At 44.2% G+C, this 20,044-nt stretch overlaps 1 protein-coding gene across 14 annotated transcripts in view; it reads right to left on the reverse strand.

Annotated features, from left to right (window-relative positions):
• Nucleotides 1–20,044, reverse strand: part of Csk (C-terminal Src kinase) — a 457,260-nt gene that overhangs the window by 157,705 nt on the left and 279,511 nt on the right. Inside the window, exon 1 of one of the 14 annotated variants that reach the window (XM_053787583.2) lies at nucleotides 7,470–7,490. The exons of the other annotated variants lie outside the window; for them this stretch is intronic. The gene's annotated coding sequence lies outside the window, so the exon portion shown is untranslated. Of the gene's footprint in view, nucleotides 1–7,469; nucleotides 7,491–20,044 lie in introns of those variants that run through there. 14 annotated transcript variants of the gene reach the window in all.

The following is a 20,044-nucleotide window of genomic DNA, read 5'->3' on the forward strand; positions in this document are numbered from 1 at the left end:
CCTCGGAACAACATTCAATTAGTTAAAAGAATCTTTCAGAACTTTATACACAATACATGTTAGGACAATCGTTGAGTATGTGCAAGTAAACATCCATGGGTGTGTAACCAGGCTAGTTACACAATGTAAACTTGCAAGAAAATAAAAATTTGTACTGTATTGGGGGACCCATAGCCTCGGAGAAGTGGATAAAAAGGCTTCAAGGAAGAATATTTGGATTTCTTCCTGAAGCCGTTTGAATATTTATATTAGAAATGAGCAGGAGGCTCTATAAGGAGAGGTTGAAGGAAATGAACCTACCTACCTACCTACCTACCTGGAGTCTACCTGGAGGGCATTCAGGGGATCAACGTCTCCGCGGCCCGGTATGATGATCTTGGCGGAGAGAAAAGCTAGGGAAGACATGATTACGACATACAAAATCTTTAAAGGAATTGATAAGATAGACAGGGACAAAATGTTTGAACTAAGAGAATCAAGATTAAGAGGAGAGAGATGGAAGCTGGAGAGACAGACGAACTACAGGGATGTAAAGAAACAATTTTTTAAGTCTAAGGGTGGTCTAAAAGTGGAATGATGTGGGTGAGGTAATGGAAGAGGTAAACGGCCTGATAAATTCCTCAAATCAGTTTCTGACCAGCCGGATTGCGTTTCGTACAACGGACTGCGTGTGACCAGCAGAAACAGCCTGGCTGATCAGGTCTTGATCCAACAGGAAGCCTAGTCTATGACCGGGCCTCGGGGGGGCGTTGACCCTCGAAAACATTCTTCAGTTTCAACAGTACATATAATAAGACCCAAGAGGCCAGAAATCAGTGATGCAAATCTAAGTGATCTAGGAGGTGAGCCAGGAGCTGAATCTTGACCCCCGTAAATACAACTCGATGAATATAACTCGTTAAGTACACGTACGCACGCGTGTATGCGCGCAATCACACACACACACACACACACACACACACACACACACACACACACACACACCAGGGGCCAGAACTAGACCTCTACAACCACAATTAGGTGAGTACACACACACATGTGCACAGTGTGTGTGTGTGGGGGGGGGGAAACAGAGAGGCTCCCAGCAAACCGAGGAGGCAGGGTGCACCAGCAAGTGCTGGACACACTGCACACAACCGAGGAGGAGAAGAAGAACTGCTTGGGGAATTAAATGCCTCGAAGGCGGTGGGCCCAGATAATCTCTCTCCTTGGGTCCTGAGAGAGGGAACAGATGCAGTGTGTGTGATACTAACAATCTTCAATAAATCCATCGAAACAGGGCAACTGCCTGAGGTGTGGAAGACAGCAAATGTAGTCCCGATTTTTAAGAAAGGAGACAGGCTGCACTAAATTACAGACCAGTGGATGGTTTATTTGCAATCGTGTCATTACGATTTCTTAAGTCTCGCTTACATGTATGTAAGGTTATGGAGAAGATAGTCAGGAAAAGTGGTGGAGCACCTAGAAAGGAATAGACTAATACACGACAACCAGCACGGCTTCAGGGAAGGGAAATCCTGCATCACAAACCTATTGGAGTTTTATGAAAAGGTAACATAAGACAGGAGAGAGAGGGATGGATAGATGGCATCTTCTTGGACTGTAAGAAGGCTTTCGACACAGTACCACACAAGAAATTGGTTGAAAAGCTAGAGCAGGCAGGAATAGGAGGGAAAGTACTGCAATGGATCAAGGAATACCTGACAGGAAGGAAACGTGTGTCGGTACAAGATGAGGTGTGAAAGTGGGTGCATGTGTCGAGAGGGGTTCCACAAGTATCAGTCCTGGGTCCGGTGCTGTTTCTTGTATGTGTGAATGACATGGCGGAAGGGATAGAGTCAAAGGTGTCCCTGTTTGAAGACGATATGAAACTAATGAGGAGAATACAAACTGGCGATTATCAGGTAAGACTACATGGGGATCTGGACAGACTGCAAGCCTGGTCTAACAAATGGCTCCTGGAATTTAACCCCAGCTTGGGGAAGGACAAAGGAGACAGCAGATGGAGTACAGCCTAAGAGGTCAGAGGCTGCAAAACCCACTCAAGGAAAATGATCTTAGGGTGAGCATCATACCGAACACATCTCCTGAGGTGCACATCAACCAAATAACTGCTGTAGTACGGGCACCTGACAAACCTGAAAATAGCGTTTCGACATCTAAGTAAGGAATCATTCACGACACTGGACACCGTGTACGTCAGGTCCATATTGGAGTATGCAGCACCGGTATGGAACCCACACCTGGTCAAATATGTCAATAAATTAGAGAAAGTGCAAAGGTTTGCAACAAGACTAGTCCCGGAGCTAAGGGGGTTTGTCCTACGGGATGAGGTTAAGGGAACTCAACATGACAATACTGGAAGACAAGAGGGATAGGGAGGACATGACAACATACAAAATACTGAGAGAAATTGACAATGTGGATGGGGAGAGAATGTTTCAAAGATGTGACACAACAACCAGGGGTCACAACTGGAAGTTGAAAACTCAGATGAATCACAGGGATGTTAGGAAGTCCTTCTTTAGTCACAGAGTTATCAGGAAGAGGAACAATCTGGAGAGTGATGTAGTAGAGGAAGGATCCATACATAGCTTTAAGAAGAGGTATGATAAAGCTCAGGGAGCAGGGAGAGAGTGGGCCTAGTAGCGACCAGTGAAGAGGCGGGGCCAGGAGATATGAATCGACCCCTGCAACCACAATTAGGTGAGTACACACACATACACAACAGATGAACAAACTGCTGGATATACAATATTCAAGGTGAGTCAGTGAGCAAGAGAAGGTAGGAAGATACCCGGACGTAAAGTTACAACTGCTGCAGCAGCAGAGCAAGTAACACCAGAGCCAGCAGAAGCAGAGCCAAGAGCAGCAGTCAGGAGCAGCTTACCTTACCCTTCATCAAGCCTAGTGGAGGTTCCTTACGTCCATGTTGCCTTTCTGCAGTATTCATTGTTTACTTAGTGAACACCTTCAGTAGTTCTCACATATAGTGAGTGCTGAAGTCATTTTGAGCGAGTGTAAGCCGCTCGGATGTTGGTTGACCCATCCCCCAAGAAGCCACCCACAATGGTCGATTAAAACCCTGGGGGGAGGGGAAGAGGAGGGAAAGGAGGAAGAGGGAGGGGAAGATGGAGGAAGAGGAAAGAGAGATGGAAGAGGAAAGCGGGGAGAGAGAGGGAAGAGGAGGATGAAGACATAAAAAAGAGGGGAATGAAGATCGAGATATGACTGAGGACAAAGACAAGAAATTTGACGAGGATGGAGTAGATTAGAAATGGTATGTATTCTAAGGAACTAATGGTATCTAGAAGGACCTTGAAGAAGACATGAATACAATCTACAGGACACTTCTAGAAATTATAATTAAAGCCCTCAAGGGTGATACAGTGGTCAGTACTGACACTTTACAAGAGACACTCCAAACACCTCTGTGACACATCTGTGGGTCACACTTCAGTTTTCTTTATTAACCTAAAACAAACGTTGCTAATTATAGTAGGTAATGCTTATACACTCTATGCTATTTATTGTTTGCTTCCTTCTGCATTATTATCCTTCTCTTCCTCCTCCTCCTCCCTCCCTCCCTCCCTCCCTCCCTCCCTCTCTCTCTCTCTCTCTCTCTCTCTCTCTCTCTCTCTCTCTCTCTCTCTCTCTCTCTCTCTTTTTACACAGGGTTTGACAAGGTTAGGTTAAGGATTCTTAGCTTTATTGACAAGCTATTTACAGGTTAAGGATTCCTAACTTTATTGGCAAGCTAAGAGCTGTTACCTACACCAGCTCATTTGAAAGCATTTTTATTGTTATGAGACTTACAAGTAGGGAACAGGATGAAGCTGGAGCCATCTGTGGGGCAGCATTTTCATTTGATCAGCTGACTTTATCTAGTTGACATCATTATGCTGTACGAATGTGTTCCATACTCGAGTCATCCTGGGTATAAATGATCTCAGATGGAGTGATGTTCTGGAGAAGGGTACAGCCAGAGTGAAGTTGCTGCTTTCTGCCCGTCTTGTGGCATAAAAGCTTGTTTCACGCTGTCCTCGAAGTGGATCCAAGTGTGGTACTTTGACAAAATTGGCCTTGTACATAACAGTAAGGCCACCCACATCCCTCCTGTGTTGAAGGCTCTGCTGAAATGACAGATCTATCCAGGATGGGTCCAGGCGAGAGATGAGACGTCTTGCTCTGTTCTCTACTCTGTCAAGCAGTCGCAGATGAGACGAGGGGGGGGAGGGGAGACAAACCAAGAAAGTGGAGCATACTCAAGGTCTGAGCGCACTTGTGCCTCGTACAGAATCTTGCAACCCCTATTGTCAAGCAGATGCGAGATACGGCGAAGTGCTGTAAGCTTCCTGGCTGCCTTGTTTGCAAGATTTACAACATGGTTCTTCATGGTTAGTTTGGAGTCAAATTTCACCCCAAGGATATCATCTTCTCCAGGTGCCAACACCCTCCCAATCATCCTTACTACTGCACCAGCATTACCATCATGGTGCCTAGAGATCATCATCATTTGCGTTTTCTCAGGTGCAAATGTTACTTGCCATCTGTTTCCCCAAGCTGATATAGATCTTAGCTGGTGACTGATGTAGCTTAGAGCAGCTGGCATTTCTTCTCTTGGATAAGTTAATGTCAGTGTACAGTCGTCTGCATATGCATGGGATTCTGGGATGAGATGAAGGTCGTTGAAGTAGACATTCCATAACAATGGTCCCAGCACGCTTCCTTGTGGAACACTTGCCCCAATAGGATGTCTTGCTGATTCCGTTCCATTGAGAACTACTCTCTCTCTCTCTCTCTCTCAATAGGAATTAGGAATCTGATACAAATTACATCATGCAAACTCTTTGAAAATGCATTTCGCTGAAAGGCTACAATGAAAAAGGGTACATGGAGGTGTATGGAGCAGCACAACCAACATAACCCGAACCAGCATGGTTTTAGAGCAGGACGATCATGTCTGTCACAGCTGCTGAGCCATTATGACAGAATTACGAAGGCATTGGAAGACGACCAAAACGCAGATATGATTTACACAGATTTTGCAAAGGCGTTTGACAAATGCGATCATGGAGTGATAGCGCGCAAAATGAAGGCTATGGGCATTACGGGGAAGGTAGGCAGATGGATTTTCGGTTTTCTAACAGAGAACACAAAAAGTAGTATTGAACAGGGCAAGATCCAGCATCAGCGAGGTCAAGCGCTCAGTGCCCCAAGGCACTGTCCTGGCACCTCTGCTGTTTCTCATCCTCATAGCAGACATAGACAAAAACACCCGGCACACCCTTGTATCATCATTTGCAGATGACACTAAAATAAGCATGAAAGGCACTACGGTAGAGAACACTGAAAAAGTACAGGAAGACATTAACAGGGTTTTCCAGTGGGCAGTGGAGAACATGACGTTCAATGGTGATAAGTTCCAGCTGCTTAGGTATAGAAAGAATGAAGAACTCAAAAGGAACACTATACCTTACCTTTGATATACCTTTGAAGAGTTTCGAGAGTTTATCTACTCTCTGAGCCCGGCCATGGGCCAGGCTCGTCTGGTGCTTGCCTGGTCAACCAGGCTGTTGCTGCTGCAGGCCCGCTGCCCCACATATCCATCACAGCCTGGTTGATCTGGCACCTGGTGAAGATACTTGTCTAGTTTCCTCTTGAAGGCTTCCACACTTGTTCCAGCAGTGTTTCTGATATCCTCTGGTAAGATGTTGAACTATATACAAAACTCAAGAGGGTCACCAAATAGAATGTAAGGAACACGTAAAAGACCTGGGAATAATTATGTCAGCGGACCTTTCTTTTAAAGACCATAACAAGACAAAGATCACGACAGCCAGGAAGATGACGGGGTGGGTAATGAGAACTTTCAAAACAAGGGAAATAATGCCGATGGTGACACTCTTCAAATCGCTAGTGCTCCCTCACTTAGAATGTTGCTCAGTGGTGACGGCCCCGTTCAAAGCAGGTGAAATATCGGAGCTGGAACAAATACAGAGGTCGTTTACGGCTCACATTGAGCCTGTAAAGCACCTAAACTACTGGGAACGCCTGCAAGTCTTGAACTTGTACTCACTGGAGCGGAGGAGAGAGAGATACATGATAATATATACCTGGAAAATACTCGAGGGCCTGGTCCCAAATCTGCACACTGCCATAACATACTGGAGTGAGAGATATGGGAGGAAGCGTAAAATAAACCCAGACTATTCAACATCTTACCAGAAGATATCAGAAACATGGCTGGAACAAGTATAGAAGCCTTCAAGAGGAAACTGGACAAGTATCTTCACCAGGTGCCAGATAAACCAGGCTGTGATGGATATGTGGGGCAGCGGGCCTGAAACAGCCTGGTTGACCAGGCAAGCACCAGACGAGCCTGGCCCATGGCCGGGCTCAGAGAGTAGACAAACTCTCGAAACTCTTCAAAGGTATTATAGTTTCAATATGAACAGCATAAATTGTAAACCTATGTATGTGAACTGCTGTCTGAGAGAAATGTATCTCTGATCAATACGAAGGTTCGTAACAACGTTTTATTAAAAGAGGAGACGAGAAGGGAAAAGGGAGAGGGATGGGAGGGAGGTAGAGGAAAGGGAGACAGGGAAAGAAGGGGAGAGGGGGCGTAAAGAAAACAAGGCTTGGAGGTCTAAGCTAAACAGGGCAGGGGAAAAACGAAATAGGGAAAGGGACGGGAAAATAAGCGGAAGGACTCGGGGAAGAGATTAAAGGACAGGAAAAAGAAGGGAAGGGACGGGGAAAGTAGAAAAAACGGGGAAGGGGATGAAGAAAGTATAAGAGATGGGTACAAACAGAGGGATGTAGAAGAAGTAACCCTTCTCGAGGACATCACTCCCTCTGTAATTATTCGGTTCTGGAATGACTTGTTTGCAACAGGTGTTTATAACACACGCGCTACCTCCAACTTTACCTTCTTCCCTATGGGTAGGTGACTTTAATATTAAACAGATGCACACCCATACAGTGTCTATAATAAAGGAGTTGCTAATGATAGCTTTGCAGTGACCTGAAGTAGGATAATGAAGAGTGTGTGTAGTAGTAGTTGTAGTCAAAGGCACTTGTCGATTGACACTTGGCCTGCTGTGTGTGGTATGTTTGAGTGTGGAGAGAGAGAGAGAGAGAGAGAGAGAGAGAGAGAGAGAGAGAGAGAGAGAGAGAGAGAGAGAGAGAGAGAGAGAGAGAGAGAGAGAATCGTTAACTGAGATATACAAGGGTGCTAACAGGAACTCAAACAATATTTCTTCACAGACAGAGGTATGGCTTCTAGGGGACGATACTGCGTATTGCAACCTCTAAACGCTTTAAACAATGATACCGCAAACAAAACACTGACGAGGGGACACTACGAGGATAGCTCTATCATAACTAAAAATAGGTACTGTAATAACATATAGGTTATCTAACACACAGGAGGGGGCAAATAGAAGGCGGCCTTGCGGACTTACCTATACATGGAGTCAGCCCGGGATCCAAGGTCACCCAGCCTCCTCTTCAGCCTGGCTTACTCATCCCAGCCTGGTAGGGAGGTCATAATATACGAGTGTGGAATGGAGGCCTCTTAACACTTTGTAGCCTAGCAGGATTACATGTAAAATAACAGGTAAATCTTATACACTCTTAAGTACATTCAGTACGATTGTATTTCTATTTTTTTAATGTTTCTTTCTTATTAGTTCTTATTTCAGTAATATTTCCTTTCCAGTTTAGATATGGGGCTGTGATATGCACAACCACTAACAGGTCGCCAATTACTTGCCTAGCCTATTTTAAACACATGTGAGTGATACTCGCAAGTTTCTACTCCTATAAGTGTTACAACACAAGACACTTTCGACAAAGTATAATATTGAAGACACTTTGTCATGGGCATATTTATAACACAAAGCACTATGTATATAAGTATTACAACAAAGCAATGACGACAAAGTATGGTCAAGACTTTCATTATATCATGACTTTATTTTTAGATTCTTTAACAGAGGTTTGTCTGGGTCAGTTGTTTGGTTTTAGTTTTCTTCATCACACACTAAATGTTGATAAAATCACACTATATTTTCACCTGCTTACTTTCCCTTTCCCGAAAGTTGTAGGACCCCTTATGGGATTAGTGGTTCCCCATGATGATGAATAATGATAAACCTGTGTTTTTCTAGGCTTTATATAGTGTGATTCTAAATTTTGAGATAGCTGAGAGAGATGTTATGGTGTAGCCAGACATCCCCATCGCTGCAAACTCTGGGAAGAAAGGCACCAGGAATATATTTTGATATGTATGTTTATAGTTCTGGGAATCATCGTCCCCCCCCCCCCTGCGGCTCGGACCCAGACCCGGCCTTCTCAACTAGCACCTTAAGGATATCAGAAGCCATGCAAATATTAAATAAAAAAGAACCATTGGGAAATAGACAGGAAAGTAAAATAAGTGTATACTGAAGGCAAGTCGAGTTGGTTAGATGTATCTGTCATTTTAAGTTTTCACGAGACAGAAACAAGAGCAGCAATGGTTATAAATGATAAGTACCTTTGATGAATTCCAAATTTTTTTCCTACTCCCGGGGCCCGGCCATGGGCCAGGCTTGTCTGGTGCTTGCCTGATCAATCAGGCTGTTGCCACCTTCCCCCCATATTTATCATAGCCTGATGAAGTCACTCGTGGCGAAACATTTCCCTTAATAAATGACCCTAACCGTACACACGTGTCCTTTTCCACAAGACCAGTAATCTTGTCAGTGTACAGAGCTTAATAGGCTTCTATCACTCACACACACACACACACACACACAGTGTGTGTGTATGTACTCACCTAATTGTGGTTGCAGGGGTCGAGACTCAGGTCCTGGCCTCCGCCTCTTCACCGACCGCTACTGGGTCCTCCCTCTCCCTGCTCCATGAACTTTATCATACCTCGTCTTAAAACCATGTATAGTGCTTGCCTCCACTACACCGCTTGTGTGTGTGGGGGGGGGGTAATGGTACTGGCGGTGCACGCACACACGCATATACAACAGGCCTAGTGTCTAATCGACATGTGCCTAGGACAAAATGGTAACACACACAGACACATACGCACAGACACACACACACAGTGAAGAGGCGGGGCCAGGAGCTGAGTCTCGACCCCTGCAACCACAATTAGGTGAGTACACACACACACACACACACACACACACACACACAGCTATGACTCGACCCCTGCAACCACATATAGGTGAGTACACACAGACACACACTAGATGAGTGTACACACACACACACACACACACGCACACACACACATACACACGCACACGCATACACACACACACACACACACATACACACATACGTGCACACACATGACTGCACACACGCACACACACACAAACACACACACACACAAACACACACACGCGAAACAGGCAAGTGTCTATAGACAAGTGCCTTTGATAACTAGTAACTACAACTACACACAAAAAAAAAAAAAGCCAAGTGTCTATCGACAAGTGCCTTTGACAACTAGTAACACTACAGAGGATAGATGCAGAAAGTAAGAAGTAGGAGATGCAAGTCACAGCAGCAGAGGCTAAGATACACAGATTAGAAGAGGAATTGAAAAATCTGAAACAGCATAAGAACTAAAGGACAATTTGGGAATGACATCAGAGACTGCTGCCTCAGTCACAAACAAGGGGACTGTAGGGAACGAAGAAGTGAAGCGGTACACAGAGGTCCTATCAGACCATCGCGGAGCCCAAGAAAAAGAGAGAATCACATCAAGAGCAATCGAGGGGACTGTAGAAAATGAAAGAGCTAAGCTATATGTGGAGGCCCTAACAGACCACAGCAGAGCCCAGGAAAAGCTGAGAAGAGAAAATGACAGGCCACTGGGCCCAAGGACAACAGATTGTGAAGAAACTGAAGAAAAGCCTCAATGGAGGCAACTAAATCGAATTAGGGATACATAGGGATATGCAGTGGGAGAATGAAAGGGAAAGGTCAGTCTTTGTTTATGGGCTCCAGGAATTTGAAGGAAAAACTTATGAAGCAAGAAGACAAAGAGAGAAAAAAGTGATTGAAAGCATCATAAAAGCAATAGGAGAAGATGACATGACCCAACTGGCAAAGTTTTTGGAGAAAAGGGGGGTTTGCAAGAAGAACCCAGCCAAAGTGACTTTCAAGGCAGAATCGACTCAAAACAGGATCCTGCAGGAGAAATCAAGACTAAGGGACATACTGGTGTACCAGAAGGTGTATCTCAACTGCGACAGAACATGAGAAGGCAGAAACTGAAAGATGGTACAAAGATGAAAGGAGGAAAAAGAGGTGAAAATGGAAATGGACAGGAGAATCCAGACTCAGGAGGAAGATCATATACAGCCTCTCTCATAATCACCTACAGAAGCCCCTCAACCAGGACAACCCCAATGCAACTAAACTTTCTAACCCAAAACACACATCCCATATCCAATGTCCCCACCTACCTCATTACAAACTCCACCCTAACAGCAACCACCCATAGTTCCTTAGCAGGTGTCCCACTTCCCCAACCCCAACGTACCCCCCAGACCACAGTTTTAGAAAAGAAGTTGAAGGTTTGGTATACAAATGCAGAAAGAATAACAAATAAGTACGAGGAGTGGCACGAAAGAATCAAGGAGACATCCTCAGACATAACAGCACTCACAGAAATAAGACTCGCCTGGATAACAGATGGAATCTTTCCACCCAGATATCAAATCCTCAGGAAAGATAGAGGGAGGAGAGGGGGAGGAGGAGTTGCACTACTCATTAAAAACTGGTGGGGATTTGAGGAAATGGAAGGAATGGATGGAATATGTGAAAGGGACTACTTAGTAGGACCAATCCAGTCTGAGGGCCATAAGGTGGTAATTGCAGTAATGCACAACCTGCCACAAAACTGCAGGAGGCCAAGAGAAGAATGCAACGAGAGCAAGAGAGCAATGGTTGACACACTAGCTGAGGTGGCCAGAAGAGCTCACATGGAGGGAGCAAAGTTACTAGTTATGGGTGATTTCCATCACGAGATTGACTGGGAAAGCCTGGAACCCCATGGAGGTCCCGAAACATGGAGAGCCAAGATGATGGATGTGGTAGTGGAAAACCTCATGCATCAACATGTTAGAGACACTACCAGAGAGAGAGGCAAGGATGATCCAGCAACACTGGACCTTGTATTCGCCTTGAGTAGTTTGGACATCGAATATATCACATATGAAAGGCCCCTTGAAGCTAGTGATCATATGGTTCTGTGCTTTGATTATATAGTTGAGCTACAGGTTGAGAGAGTAGCAGGAATAGGATGGGAAAACCAAACCAAAAAAGGGGGTACTACACAGGCATGAGGAACCTTCTGCAAGATGTTCAGTGGGAGAGAGAACTGGCAGGAAAATCTGTAATAGAAATGATGGACTATGTGACAACAAAATGCAAGGAGGCAGAGGAGAGGTTTAGAAATAATGAGGAGACCAGAATGAGTCCTTGGTTCACCCCAAGGTGTAGGGAGGCAAAAACTAGATGCACTAGAGAATGGAAAAGGTACAGAAGACAAAGGACCCAGGAAAATAAAGAGATCAGCTGAAGAGCCAGAAAAGAATATGCAGAGATAAGACGGGAGGTTCAGTAACAATACGAAAGTGACGTAGCGTCGAAAGTCGAGTCTGACCCAAAGCTGTTGTATAGCCACATCAGAAGGAAAACAACAGTCAAGGACCAGGTAATCAGGCTGAGGAAGGATGGTGGGGAGCTCACAACAAACCAAGAGGTATGTGAGGAGCTCAACATGTACAATGGAAACAGGTAGGATTCCAGGAATTCTGAACAGGGGGGGTACACCAAATGCTGGATCAGGTACACATAACCGAGGAGGAGGTGAAGAAGCTATGTGAACTAGATACCTCAAAGGCGGTGGGACCAGACATCTCTCCGTGGGTCCTTAGAGAGGGAGCAAAGATGTGTGTGCCACTAACAAAGATCTTCAACACATCCATTGAAACTGGGCAACTACCTGAGGTATGGAAAATGGCAAATGTAGTCCCAATTTTAAAAAAAAGAGACACACACGAGGCATTAAACTACAGACCTGTGTCACTAGCGTGTATAGTATGCAAAGTCATGGAGATCATCAGGAGGAGAGTGGTGGAGCACCTGGAAAGAAACAAGCGTATAATCGACAACCAGCACCGTTTCAAAGAATGAAAATCCTGTGTCACAAACCTGCTGGAGTTTTATGACAAAGTGACAGAAGACAAGAGAGAAAGGGGTAGAAAGACTGCATTTTCTTGGACTGCAAGACAGCCTTCGACACAGTTCCTCACAAGAGGTTAATGCAAAAGCTAGAGGACCAGGCACACATAACAGGAAAGGAACTGCAATGGATCAGAGAATATCTGACAGGGAGGCAACGAGTCATAGTATGTGACGAGGTGTCAGAGCGGGGTCAGTCCTAGGACCTGTGCTGTTTTTGGCATATGTGAATGACATAACGGAAGGGATAGACTCAGAAGTGTCCTTGTCTGCAGATGATGTGAAGTTAATGACGAGAATCAAATCGGTCGAGGATCAGGCAGGACTACAAAGAGACCTGGACAGGCTACAAGCCTGGTCCAGCAACTGGCTCCTTGAATTTAACAATGCCAAATGCAAAGTCATGAAGATCAGGGAAAGGCAAAGAAGATTGCAGACAGAGTATAGTCTAGGTAGCCAAAGACTGCATACCTCACTGAAGGAAAAAGATCTTGGGGTGAGTATAATACCGAGCACATCAGTCAGATAACTGCTGCAGCATATGGGCGCTTGGCAAACCTAAGGATAGCGCTCCGATACCTCAGTAAGGAATCGTTCAAGACTCTGTATACCATATATGTCAGGCCCATACTGGAGTATGCAGCACCAGTTTGGAATCCACACCTGGTCAAGCACGTCAAGAAATTAGAGAAAGTGCAAAGGTTTGCAACAAAACTAGTCCCAGAGCTAAGGAGATTGTCTTACGATGAAAGGTTAAGGGAAATTGGCCTGACGACACTGGAGGACAGGAGAGTCAGGGGAGACATGATAACATAAAATACTGCACGGAATAGACAAGGTGGACAAAGACAGCATGTTCCAGAGATGGGACACAGAAACAAGGGGTCACCATTGGAAGCTGAAGACTCAGATGAGTCAAAGGGATGTTAGGAAGTATTTCTTCATTCAAAGAGTTGTCAGGCAGTGGAATAGCCTAGAAAGTGACGTAGTGCAGGCGGGAACCATACATAGTTTTAAGACGAGGTTTGATAAAGCTCATGGAGCAGGGAGAGAGAGGACCTAGTAGCATTCAGTGAAGAGGTGGGGCCAGGAGCTATGACTCGACCCCTGCAACCACAAATAGGTGAGCACAAATAGGTGAGTACACATACACGCAGGCATATACGACAAGCCTAGTGTCTAATCGACATGTGCCTAGGACAAAATGGTAACTAACACAGCTACTGTACTGTATGCGTCAGATATGCGAACGAGAAAGATAATTTTGGCGAGTGCTGTGCTTGGTGCAACAGCTGTTCACTACAGACCTCAGTCTAAGACGCAGTCTGTATCCGAAATACTGTGCTTACGTCTGGCCTTTGATTTGGCGTACCTTTGTTGTAGAATAAAATGAAATAAACGTTGAATAAATAAAATAAATATAAATAAACAAATATAAATAAATAAAGATATTGTGGAGGCGGCTGCTTCTGTTTGTGGATAACACGAATGGTGGTGCCACAACTCTTGGCTGCTTTCTTTACACTTTTGCTCACTGTACTTGCTTCTCAAAACAAGTAATATGAATATTTTGTCACGTAACATTGATACCTTGCTTAAGAGAAACCATATTTTAATGTGTGTTACTGTTTTCAGTGATCATCGCGGCAGCGGCTGCTGAAGGATACCTGAAGGATGTTCTCGGGGTCAACGCTTCCGTAGCCCGGTGGAAAATCAGGCTTCCTGGTGGATAAAGGCCTGGTCAATCAGGTTGTTTCTGCTGGCCGCACGCAGTCTAACGTACGAACTACAGCTCGGCTGATCGGGAATTGATTTCACGAACTTACCAAGCTCCCTCTTGAAGACAGCTAGGAGACTGTTGAAAAGTCTTGGGACCCTTACACTTGTACTATCTCTCAGTATACTCAGAACTCCCTACTCTTCATTAGGGGTATTTTGTACTATCTGCCAAGCCTTTTGTTTTTGTAGGGAGTGGGTTCTGTGTACAAATTTGGGACCAATTCCTTTAGGGTTTTCCAGGTGTAAATTTTGATGCATCTTTCTCGACTGCATTCCAAAGAGTACAGGTCGAGGGACTTCAAGCCTTTCCAGTAATTCAGGTGCTTTATTAAACTTATATGTGCAGTAGAGGTTCTCTGTACTGTACATTCTCCAGATCTGCAGTTTCGTCCGCCTTAAAAAAAACTTTTAATGTACAGCAATATTCCAACTTAAAGAGAACAAGTGGTTTACAGAGGACTATCACTGGCTTGATCTCAGATCAGGGCTAAATTCAAAAGGTCTATCAGTCAGGTTCTTGGCGAGCAGCACACAGTCCAGCGAAGAACCACAGCAACTGTCCGAATTTGTCAAACACCCGGGTCTGTTGGAACTGTAATTCCCCTTTATTTTATAACTCTATTACTAATCGAATCTAATATTTTCTGGCATGAAGAGTTTTTAGTTTTCACTAGGGAAATAATTGTTTTTTTATATATCTTTGTGGCTCATTCTCGGTAAGTGATTCACTTGATATAGCTGTTTGAACCGGCTTCTGAAACTATAAAAACTCCCGTGTAGCATTTACAATAATTCTAAGTGCTTTGTCTTCAATCACAATATTTCTTTTTTTTTTCCTGGTCGGGGTGAACTTTGGTGAGAGTTTGGTATATCCAGTTACTCAGAAAGTTAGTTGACTGGTTTTATATTGGAAAGTTATAACACCACACTTTCTCCATAACCCACACCCTTTCTCCATGACCCCCACCCATTTCCCCAAGAGTCTCATTCTTTTCCCCCATGAATCCCATTCTTTTCCCCATGAGCACCATTCTTTTTTCACGAACCCAATTCTTTTTCCACGAGCCACGACTTGTTTCATTACAACAAATTTTTCTTTGCAATCCTCCTACCATGTCTCCATGGCCCACCACTTTGACACAGTATCCGGGAATTAATAAAAAGGTCAATTACTGAAATTTACCTGGCAGCCGCCCCACTTCCGCTGACTTCGGGAAATTTTTAGTTATTACTACAGTCATTCATGTATACAAATTTTGTACTGATCTTTAGTATGGCGATCTACAGAGCATACAGTCTCTGTTATGCTCTTCATCTCATTTCTTTTATATCCTATAGCCTACCGTAAACCTCGTGGCTGATAAAAGAGTTGATTTAAAGAATTAAGATATTTTTTTTGCTTGTATTTCAATTCATTCAGTATTTCAATTGTCTTACTTTACACTAGACAGATAATATTTGATATTTGGACTAAGCCCAGCCATAATGACTTCAAAAGTTGCTCAAGTGATTACCCCTAATCAGGGAAGGCACCTTGGAAGGGCTGAAGCCCCCTAATAAAATCCAATAGCTCCTAAACCCCTCTCCTGCAGCCAGACTGCCACCCTTAAAAACCTCCTTTATGAAACTTCTGGAGTCGCCCGTGTCTCTAACCCGACTTAAACAGACTAACTTCAGCTTTCCTATCTGTGGAACACAAGCACGCAAGACTTACCATTTTTTTTTTTTGTATCATTCCTTCGATTCAACATCACCACGCTGAGCAGAGAGAATCGAGCCTACGTCCTTCTTGCGCTGAATGACCTATGCTGGTTTAGCGCTTTACACGAGTTAAGATCAAAATTAAATAGTACCATTCAAGCTGTACTGGATGTACTTATGTACATATGGAAGCCGATACGGTTGTTTTCAAACAAGATGTTCACTGTTCATGAAGTTACACTGACTTGAACCTCGTGTTTACTGTAACTGTGTTAGTTTGGAGAGAATGGAAAAAAAAAAAGACACAAATTCAGCATAATGCAATCATTTATTGACAAGGTTTGCAACGACGCAAGGTAATAAGCTTCAACACTCCTCACCTGACCCTTCACTTCACTATGATCCCAAAATATAGTCTCATCCTCTCCCTCAGGTAGATCTGTTTGTAACTTCATACAGCCCATGGTGTGAGCGAAACGTTGTCAATAAAGGATTACATTATACTACATTTTTTTCTGTTTCCACTGTGTTTGTTTACACCACTGTTGATGATTAAGACACTTGTGCAACAGTTGGGTAACTTTATTGTTGAAACGTTTCGCCTGCACAGTAGGCTTCTTTAATCAAATACAGAGGCAGCAGTAGTGAAAAGATGTAATCAGTCCATCAACCTTGGATTCTTATTATTATTATTATAATCAAGGGGGAAGCGCTAAACCCGGAGGATTATACAGCGCCTGGGGGGGGGGAATGTGGAAGGCGTTCAGGCTTAATTCGGGGAACTGGAGCACAGATCCAATTCCCTAAATCAAGAGCCCCTCACCAACATCAAGGAACCTTCCTTGAGGGGCATCAACCTTGGAGAAAAAGTATTTGAGATGAGTAGACTCCTGGTCCCTAATCTGCACACAGAAATCACTCCCTACGAAAGCAACAGACTTGGCAGGCGATGCAACATATCCCCCAGTGAAAAGTAGGGGCGCCATTAGTACACTAAGAGAACACACAATAAATGTCCGGGGCCCAAGACTGTTCAACAGTCTCCCACCAGCCATAAGGGGAATTACCAATAGACCCCTGGTTGTCTTCAAGAGGGAGCTGGACAGATACTTAGTGCTGGATCAGCCGGGCTGTGGCTCGTACGTTGGACTACGTACAGCCAGCCGTAACAGCTTCGTTAATCACGCCCTTATCCACCAGGAAGCCTGGTCATGGACCGGGCCGCGGGGGCGTTGATCCCCGGAATAACCTCCAGGTAGACTCAGCTTGGTAGAGTTCAGTTCCGTGGTCTGGAACAATATGAAGCTGAAGCATGAGAACGGAGTCTTAAATACTATCGAAGGTGAGGTGGAAGATCTCGAAGACGTTGCAGGGGACAGGATTAACTAGTAGTAGAAGGAAGGTCCCTCTGGAATCCAAACTAGTAGTTACGCGATAAAGTGTGGACCGTTGTGCTGTAGTGTCTGACAGTTGTTTTTCAATAATGAAGATACCCAACAGTTGCACAAGTGTCTTAATCACAGCAACTTGTCGATATTTCATACCAATTTCAGCACAACACTGCATTTGGAGAGTCACATCCCCTCGCAGTTCTATAACTGTCCAGCTATCACCCATGTTGTCCCTCACTCTATCGGGTTTTAAACCTTGCCACATTTATACGATCCCCTATTATTATAATTTTCACTGGAATCGCTAAACCCATATGGATCAAGCTCTATCCAAGGAAAAGTATAGCTTCGATTCCTTGCATCAAGTCTTTTACGTATTAGCATCAAGGCACTAGCAGAAGGGTCGCAGAGACGTTATAACGTGGTAAATTAACTTTCATGAAATTTACAACATCAAGTTATACGAGACTTACAACATCAAGTTACACGACACTTACAACAAGTTACACGACTTACAACGCCAAGTTTGAGCCACGAAACTTGCCGTAAGCTTACTAACCTAACGTACAAATGTTTCATTCCATTACGGCAGGTTATAGTCAAGCACACGAACACCGCACTGGCTCAACGCAGTATGAGAAAGCACGAAACAGAAATTTCATGCACGGCTTGCGACGTAGTGAACTGTTAGGGCTCGCATTATGCATGGTTTGTCAGAGATAGGTAGTGTGGCGACTTGTGTCTATAGTGGAATATAAAAGAGCTGGTTAAGAGACTTTTGCATTTCAAATTTATTTTTAATTAAATTTATTTGCTTCTCTTACATTTTGATACGGGCTTTACTGATCTGCTATTAAGTTCTGAATATAAATGTATAGACCTAGTTAGTAAAGCAGTGTTTTCGTCAGTTGAGAGAGAAAGAGGAGGGGGAGAAGGAGTAGTCATCATCCCCGTGGGAACCCAGTGCTGGTGACGTCCTGGTATGAGGCTGTGAGGCGAGAGGTTGCCATGGTCACCACCACCATGATCTGCATAGTTTCTCTCTATACATCTGCATGACTACCTCTGTATCTGTTTGTTAGGCAATCTCTCTCTTCAACCCCCTCCAATCTCTCTCTCTCTCCCTCCATACCCCCTTTCACTAAAACCTCCACCCATCCATTCATTCTCATTCATTCTCTCTCTCTCTCTCTCTCTCTCTCTCTCTCTCTCTCTCTCTCTCTCTCTCTCTCTCTCTCTCTCTCTCTCTCTCTCTCTCTCTCTCTCCCCATCTAGCACCTCGCCCAATTTAGATATTCCAATTTACTATACAACACAACAATGAATAAATGCATAAAGGAAAGAGTGTGCGTCTTTGTGTATGCGGAGTTTGAATCTTAGCTGCTGACCTTGCCCCTTATGCTACCTCCACCTTATTACTTGGCTGTGCTCCCCTACACCTAAGCACACCTATTCCTGAAACTGTGTTGAACTTGCCTCCACCACTGCTTTATCTAACCCACTTTATTTTCCTACCTTCCTATCCTGTGTCGCCTTGTACTTGATTCGCACAGTTCTGGGAGAAACTTATTGAACTTAATTTAATGGCTTTGGAAATGAGAAAGACTTGGGAAGACACGATAACGACGTGTAAAATACTAAGAGGCACATATTAAACTTCAGGGAGAAAGAACACGAGCGGAAGATGAAGACATAGATGAAGAATGGGCAAATATTTTTGTTGCTTTGGGTTTGAGAAGAACCTGCCTAGTATGGGTCAGTAAGCCTGCTGCAGTGTTCCTCAAACTTATGTTCTTATGTTAGGACGGATTTCTTAAGTCTCAGGATGTTAGATTAATGGAAAGAGTTAGATGAGGTATTGGAAGTGGCAGTCACTGCAGAGGTTCAAGATTAAGCATAATAAGACAAATCACCAATCCTGGTCGTCATAGTTTCAACGACGGAGTAGGTAGCTTAGACTTCAACAGACAAATAACCCGCACATAGACGAGAGGTGCTAACGACGACGTTTCGGTCCGACTTGGACCATTTACAAAGTGTGACTTTGTAAATGGTCCAAGTTGGACCGAAACGTCGTCGTTAGCTCCTCTATGTGCGGGTTATTTGTGTATTGTTCCAGTCACGGTATTGTGCCTTTTTATTCTCAACAGACAAACCTGAGAGTAAAATATGCGAAAAACAGTACCGGTGTGTGTGTGTGTGTGTGTGTGTGTGTGTGTGTGTGTGTGTGTGTGTGTGTGTGTGTGTGTGTGTGTACTCACCTAGTTGAGGTTGCAGGGGTTGAGTCCAAGCTCCTGGCCCCGCCTCTTCACTGATCGCTACTAGGTCACTGTCATGTGGGGTTTCAACCAGGGGGAGTCATCCACTCCACCGAGTTTGTTCATTCCTCCAGTAAGAAAGAACCGATCCCTTGTGTTCTGGTGATTCGATTCCTGCTCCAGGAAGATCTTATTCTGACTGTGAAGCTACCAGCACCCATCAGTGACTTTGTCATGAACTAAGAATTACTGTATCGAACAGCCGAGTTGGGTACTCCTAGCAGAAGAGTATACCAGTTAGTAATTCCACAGTCACTAGTGAATGTACCCTTACAGCTAGTTCACGATGTACCAGGTGTTGCACACCCTGGTATGGATCGTTCAGTAAAACAAGCCAGATTGAAATACTTTTGGCCTCGTATGGCAACTGATATTTCTGAGTATGTTAAGAAATGTAGTGTCTGCATGCAACATAAAGGTAATGCTAATGGTCCTAATCCAATCCAAGTATATCCAACCACTAGCGAACCTTGGGAAAGAGTTGCGCTAGATTTGTTAACTAATTTCCAATGTTCCCTCCAGGGCAACAAACATCTATGTGTTATGGTAGACCATTTCACCAGATATTGTGAGTTAGTTCCTATTGCA

This window comes from Cherax quadricarinatus, chromosome 39 (assembly GCF_038502225.1).
Source record: "Cherax quadricarinatus isolate ZL_2023a chromosome 39, ASM3850222v1, whole genome shotgun sequence".
NCBI classification, from domain to species: Eukaryota; Metazoa; Arthropoda; class Malacostraca; order Decapoda; family Parastacidae; genus Cherax; species Cherax quadricarinatus.